The sequence below is a fragment of the Euwallacea fornicatus genome, chromosome 5 (assembly GCF_040115645.1).
Source record: "Euwallacea fornicatus isolate EFF26 chromosome 5, ASM4011564v1, whole genome shotgun sequence".
Taxonomy (NCBI): domain Eukaryota; kingdom Metazoa; phylum Arthropoda; class Insecta; order Coleoptera; family Curculionidae; genus Euwallacea; species Euwallacea fornicatus.
In genome coordinates, this window is record NC_089545.1 from 271,472 (window position 1) to 279,107 (window position 7,636).

The 7,636-nt window shown below is 40.4% G+C and overlaps 1 long non-coding RNA gene across 1 annotated transcript; it reads right to left on the reverse strand.

The window, feature by feature from the left end:
• Positions 1–219: 219 nt before the first annotated feature.
• Positions 220–2,003, reverse strand: LOC136339001 (uncharacterized). Its single transcript, XR_010732057.1, has 3 exons — positions 1,694–2,003; positions 1,505–1,639; positions 220–602 (listed from the first exon to the last, which is right to left on the reverse strand). It is a non-coding gene; the product is annotated as an uncharacterized lncRNA (long non-coding RNA).
• Between the last annotated feature and the right edge of the window lie 5,633 nt (positions 2,004–7,636).

Genomic DNA, 7,636 nt, shown 5'->3' on the forward strand with positions numbered 1-7,636 from the left:
AAAATATCTAGTTTTAAATGACCTGTTGAAGTTTAATTGGTATTATAAACTGAATAAATAGGAATTGAGTATTCTAGTTGATGGTCACATGCATTCTTAATGGATTAAAAAAATCAAATTGCAGATCATTTTGGACACTTATATAAACGTTGGAAATTACCCATGGTAATATCGTCGAGTCTACATGCGAGCAAATCAGGAGATTGGAGAAAAAATGTGTTTAGAAATGCGCACCTAATTATATTTTATTTCAAAGTTATTGACACAAATTACACATAATTATCTCCTTATTATAAGGAAACTACTTTAAAAAATTTCTTGCATTAATCAGGATGAGCGATACACTTCCAAACGGCACTAAAACTAACGCATAATACATTTCAAAAAATCACAAAATGGGATTTTTTCTTAAAACACACTGCAAAGTTGTCTACGAGGTACGTGAAGTAATTAAACAATATGATGAAAAGGAAGACCAAGTTGAGGAAGGAAGCGAATAAGGCTTCTCCTATTTGGTTGAAAGGGTTCCGCGGCTGCGTCGCTTTGGACTGAAGTGTCATCGCACGATCCTTTCGATAGCCGATTTCTGATGACAGGAAAACCTTTAAATAATAGACGTTAATTATTTCGGAAATTCTGGTTATCACAATTGAAAAAAATATCACAACTCGTGAGAACCGATGCCCGAAACGGATGAGTTTCACCGCGTTGAAGTTGCGCTTTCCCCCGACCTGCAGCTTCTCGACTTGCTTACTTGATAGATCGCTGGAAACATGAACACTGTGGAAGCTAACTGGGAGCCTGGACAAGGGTCCGATGATAACATTCCGGACCCAGTTTCAATTTTTAAAAAATAATTTTTTACATCGTTACTTTATTTCCATGATGCTTATCGTATCCTGCGCGACGAAGGCGAAACGTTGAACTAGCGCACGCAACGATTTACATCCAATGAACCAAGTCAAATCGTGATAAAGCGATGACAGTCGTGCCAGAAAAAAAATTAAGATGAGCTTCTCTTAGCGTTACCTGCGTTCTAACGCAACACCATGTGTATATTATAAAACAGTGGGCATTTTGTGTAAGTTTTTGCCTCATTTTTCCAGCTGAGCCATTGTGCTCGTGCATACCTACACACACACATATATATCGGGTTATTGATTAATTTGCACACAATGCATTCCGCAATAAATAGATTCTCTGTATATGACATATCTAGTGCTAAACTCGATGGATAAATAGTAGTCAGCAGCGAACTGGTTCAAGCGTTTTTTAAATATTAACTTGATGTTTGACCAACACCAATGGGTACTACCGGCGTGAGGCTGGCGACTCGCTAAATCTTTGGTACCACCGCGAGCCCATGTAATCCAACGTTTTATGGCGGAGGAGCGCGGGCCGGAAAAACGAATTAAGCTTCACTTCTGCGTTCGGTCAATTGATCGTACGTCTCTGAGTTGAATTTCCCATCCACAAAATTCCTTCTATTTTAAAACAAACTCACCCACGTAATGGTGAAGCTCCTTTTACGACTGGAACTGGCCAGCGGCGCCCGTACTAAAAAGAGAAAGTTCTGCACGAACAACGAACGGCAACGTTCCTAGATTGTCAGGCCTAAATAGCCGAACGAACCAACCCGCTGAAACAAAACTTGATGGTCTAACATGTATATTTGAACTTATACTACATCTACCTGCTGAGGTATTATATTTACTATCGTTCGTTCAATGGTTTACCGAGCGTGACACGCCAAAACTTCATTTGATCACGAAAGAAAATGGAAAGTGGTTACCTTTTGCTTATCTTACCGCACTCGTTTTATTAGATACATGGCATAAATGTGCGAGGAAATGGATGAGGTATTCGCTTAGACGACGACACTAAACGCGAGACATGAGTTGACTATCGCGGAGACGCGACAAACAGCGACGCTTATTTTTATCATGTTATGCCGTCATTTGGCGTCTGTAATAGTACGAAGGCAAATGACAACTTAACTATGTATCGAATCGTCCATTACACCGTCCATAACCGCTTAGATATTCTTTGAGTGTTTAAATTTTCGAAAATGACACGAGTTCGCGTTCTCTCTTCTTCTTACTCGGTCGTTCCGCGGCCCTCTACCGGCGGGGGAACGTTCGACGGATGGGTCCAGCAATCCTCGAACGCTTCGACCGTTTGAAGGGTTTGAGCCTCGTGCGGAAAACCATAGCTTCCCCCTTTGATCTCGGTTGGAAACCTTGGTAACCTTAGCAAGGCTACCGGTGCACCGCTCAAGAGGTGAAAAATCACGTTGCACTGGTGAAAAGTAGTGAAACACGTTTGTAAATTTCATATGCAGTGGCGGACAGAAGTGGAGCAGCGAGCATATTCTTGAAAATATCCAAGGTTTGTTACGACTCATTCGTAAATTAGCAACATCAAGATCGTGTTAGAATATCCGGAAATAAAACGCTGCAAAAAAATTACAAGTTTATTCCTGAGTTCAAGGCGTTTAACAACAAAGAGGAGTAAATATGGCGGACGAAAGTAGAGCAACACGTGAAATTTTGATTGATTACGAAAACTTTAACTGACACTTAGCGGCATCGCCATCGTTTTCAGTAACTTCGGTACATCTATTCCTCGTAGACTTTATTAATTTATCGATGGTTTCTTCCGAAATGGAATTCCACGCAGTTGAAATGGCGATGGATAATTCTGCGGAATTTCGAAATTTCCGTGGATTCTCCGTCTTCATCTACCATCTCCCGTAAGTCGTCCATCGGATTAAGGTCGGGACTTCGGGCAGGCCGCTGCGTTACATTTACCCGCCGCTCTTTCAAATATTTTTTAATTGTTGTCGCAGTACGCTTCGGGTCGTTGTCACGTCGAAAAATCCGTGACAGCGACATGTTTTCCTCTGCAAACGGAAGCATATGATCCATTAATTTCTCCAGATATTTAAACCGGTGCATAAAGCCCGCTATTTTTACCAATGGTCCCATTCCCAACCCGGAAAATGATCCCCGCGCTAATACGTTACCCCCACCAAATTGAATTGTGCCTTTGGTGTACTTTGGCTTGTACTTTTCATTTGGGGGCCGCCCGACATATTGAATTCCATCCGAGGAATACAAATTAAATTTACTCTCGTCGGAGAATGGCACAGTTTTCCACTTTTCGAAACTCCAGCTGAGATGGTCATTTGCCAAACGGAGCAGGGCCATCCCGTTCTTCTTGGAAATTAAGGGTTTTTTAGGGGTCTGAGGGCACTTTTTTCCAGCAAGTGTCTTCGAATCGACCTTACAGAAGCACCGACGTCACTGCATTCCTGTGCAATATCAACTGCAGTTTTGATGCGGATCCCCTTTGGAAACGTTCCCGATTTTATTGTCTCGAACTCTCCTTGTCCTTCGAGGACGACCCGTTTTTGGAGGACTCGCCACACTTTTGCGAACCTCGTAGCCACCCGATACTCTACAGATTGCAGAGCAATTGAGATTTAATTCTCTAGCAGTGTCGCTCTGGGCCGTTCTGGATTCGAACTTGGAAGCAATTGATTGTTTCAGATGTACTGGGAGAGGTTCACCACGAGGCATGTTTGCTGGTTTTCACCGATAATGCTAAACACGATAACTCGAACGTGTTTGATGGAAAGAGACGTCGGAAGGAATTTTTATGTGTTGTCGCCCCACTTTTGTCCCATACTGTATTTGAACATTTTTAAAAACGGTTAAACACGCACAATTTTATTTTGAAAAGGGCTTTTAATGCATTACTTTCGATATTCGAGTTTTTCGGCCCTATCCAGACGCCCCCGCTAAAATCTCAAATGCAAGAGTGCCCATTACAGGGTATCAAACGGTACGCTCAGAGGATAAAATTAAATCCACAGTTTCCTAAAAAAATTACATTATTAGATACGAAATAAGGCAACTTACTATTGCATCAAGCAAAATTGAAAATCCCACAAGGAATGATCGAATTGGGCCTTGTGTCACGGTCATAAACTGGAAGCTCTGGAATGGGTGGTGTTTTAACGGCGGAACAATGTAGTTGCTGACATAATAAAGGTCACGATTCGGATTTTGTAACTTGTAGGTTTATCAATCAATCCTGAGTTCATTTTCACGTTGAGCTGGATTAGGGCAAAGGGTGGGGAATTATTATTTTCCTTGTACTCGAATGCAAGTTTATGTATATTTTATTGCTTTTTATGCACGTACCTGCTACATTTTAAGTAGACCGCCGCAGCGGAGAAATATGATGCTCATATTTCAGGTCACGTTTACTAAATCCATACTTATAAGTTTAATAATTAAATCGAAATAAAGTGTACAGTGTCGGTCGCAAGTTTGTACCTACAACTTTTGTTCCTCTTTCGCGTTTTCTTCTCGGTCCGACGAAAGCAGCCTCAATGACCATTTATTCGGAACATTAGCATCTAATAAAAGGTTAGCGAGCTTTCCCGTTTTAAAGTGAAATTATGTCCGGGACTTGCTATTTATTCTAAACGGGAAATTCGTTGATTCAATATAATCTGGAAATTTTCTTTAATACACACGGACGTGCATGCGTCCAAGCATCGGCTGAAAGCTCCATGAATGTCATAAATAAATCTTAAGCCGTGTCGGATACAAGGAAACAAACGGTTTCAATTTTTCTACCCTCCGGAGTATTTTATCTCAAACTTCTAACCTATCTGTATTAGTTTGCAATGTAATACGTTTCCGGCAACGTTGAATATGAAATGAGTCCTGGGAATTCCCGCTGTATTATCGAGGAGACGACACGCCGTGTTCTTGAGTCATATAATCATCGGAACTTTCATTACATTCCAGCTTTCCCATATGAATATCAAAGCCGAGATTCCTGATGGCATTGAGAGAATGTAAAAATAAACCTTCAAGCTTAAAGGTTAACCAGAAATCTCTCTCTTTTTGGACTGTTATCGTTTGACTTGCTCCTAACTTAATCCAAACTAATCGAGGGATATGACCGAGTAAATTACGATTATCTGGAAAGTCTGGATTTACGTGATTGTAATTCGACGGGACAGCCGTGACACTCGAAGGAAAAAAGTAAATTATTACTATTTGGATCAGTCAGATAAAGGAAATCCCGCTGTAATTACTATAGGGCTAACTGATTCTTTCAGATTAGAAAGAAATATGGATGGTGTTTAAATTCGTTCGGTCCTCCTGCGACGCTCCGCACCTCTGGGTGGACTCCTTTCCCACCTCCGGTTCTAACCTTCAGTGTCGCCCGACGAATCGTAGATGTCCTCAACTTCAATCATCAACCAATTGAATTTTATCAACATAAATGCAGCGAGAAAATGGCATAAACACAATTTAATATGATTTACCGGTGTTCTGTTTCGACTAAAACTAAAAGGTTTCCTCTTATTTTCAAGGCAAATGTGCCAAAGCTCTTAAGATTACCATCTAAATTACAATCTTCTGAAACGAAAGGGTTGAAATCCATTTCCCATACGCCGCCACAGGCACGAATTTGTAAAACGTACCATTTCTGTTTCGATTTGTTTTATCGCCTTGAAAGGTTTCGATTTCCATTTACATTTACAAGGGGTAAGTGCCTTATTTAGTATTTTAAAAGGGCTCAAGGGTAATGAAATGAAAATTTTCGAAAGTAGGTGCACGAACGAACGTGATTATCGCGCGAGCCACGGGATGCGCGGCCTAGGAGGAAGATACTCCTGGAACGGAAATCGCGGAGATCTCCTTCTGTCCACCTGCGAGAAACGCTAAATCGGGCACCTCTAACACTTCAGAAATATGTCGAAATTCGGTTCTTCGCCTTGATTTGGCACTGGGCGCGGACCTGCCGACAATCACTGATCACCGCGAAGTCCTGATCGCGATCGATCTTCGCGAATGTTTCCTCCTCGGGAGACAACGGCAATTTCTTCATCACGGGCTTGTGACAAGCCAATATTAAAACGACATTCATCCTCTTTGGCTCGAAAAACTCCTATTTTGCATGACTGAACATTGAATTAGGGGCGATAACGGCTTATCCATACGGTTTGCTTTACGACGTAAATCTCGTTTATCTGGACAGGTGCCATCCAAACAAGGACAATTTATTAGATGAGATTATGTATAAACATGGCATAATTGGTTTTTGCATTCAATTTCGATCCTTTTAAACTATTCAATTAGAAAAATGTTTGTTCTGGAAAACTCAACGTCAATGTTTTCCAGGATGGACTACGTTTGTGTATTTTTCAGTTTCCAGCTCTGATAAGCTTCGGCACTGTCATTCTGGCCCAGTGCCCGTTTTCTTTTCGTGTAGGAGCGATTTGAAGCATTTTCTCTCCCTCGAGAAGACAAATATCCATCGTATTAAAATTTTACATCGGAACATTAACCACGAAAGTGCTCTTTGCGCAAAACCTTTCATTGGGTCATCTCGTCCGTAAACAAATCTATATTATAAAAGATGGAACTTTTCGGGATAAAGCATAAACAACTGTTGTTTTCAAGCCTTTATTCGTTCTGTTTGCATTGACGTTGGCGGAATTAATTAGAATGGAAATTATTATTTTTGTCGGGATTCTGATGGTTTTGTTCAGGGATCACTGGAAATGGAAAGCAACTACGTGACGAGAATATGGAACAACATGAAGCATGGGGGAATTAAATCATTCAGTGGTTATTTGGTCCGTAAGGGAGGTGGGGGGGTTCGTTAAACATGTATATGATGTGCACACTGTATCGGACAATGAAGCTTCTGCCAATGAGCTTTCTTAGATGACGTAAAAAAGACAGAAAAATATCTGATCATTTCCGCGTATTTCCTCATCGAAATGGCATTTCCCGATATTATATTTCACAACTTGTTTTCTCTCATTCGAGCACTCAAAAAGGATATGAATTTTTACGGTCTCTCGAAAATGTTTCCTGTTTCCTAGAAAACTGGCTGTAAATTGCTATTTAATGTTTATGTAATTTCTCCTGTTGGATTTCTAGCCGTACACCGTGCAATTTATATTGAAAGTTACATTTATGGAATGCAATGACAGAAAAGTAAATGCGAAACGGAAAAGTTTCTTCCATTTACCGTTAGGGAACATACATAGTGCTTTTAAACTTTGATTAATGGTTGTTAGGAATGGGGCCAAGCTGAGTGCGAAAATAAAGCTGGCTTTAAAGTTTTACATTCCGTCTAGATGTAATTCAATTTTTTAAAGATACTTTCAAGCTTCCACGGAGGGTAATTGATGATTGTTTTTACGTCTTCGTTACACGTCGAACCGTACACGTTCTACCATTCGATCTAATTCGTAGAAACGGCATTTATGATTATTTTTCGGAATTAACACGCCATTATGCAATACATAAAAACATATTTATTTTTGCAGTAGCTCTTCTATTGCGAAATAAACCGAATAATGGATCCTAAATGTAGAAATTCGCGGATTGCATATAAAGTAAAAAGTGTGTTGAATTTATGCATGTGGTTACCGGGAAATTATTGAATATTGTTGTAAAGCCAGCTTTAGAAGAAACGTTTTCAGCTTTGCACTTTGCTGCCTAATGGTTGCCCTAAAAACCTCGTATTTTTTCCAATTGGCAAGAAACGGCGTAACGCAAAAATCCTTAAAATTTCACCCCGCACGGCGAAGCAT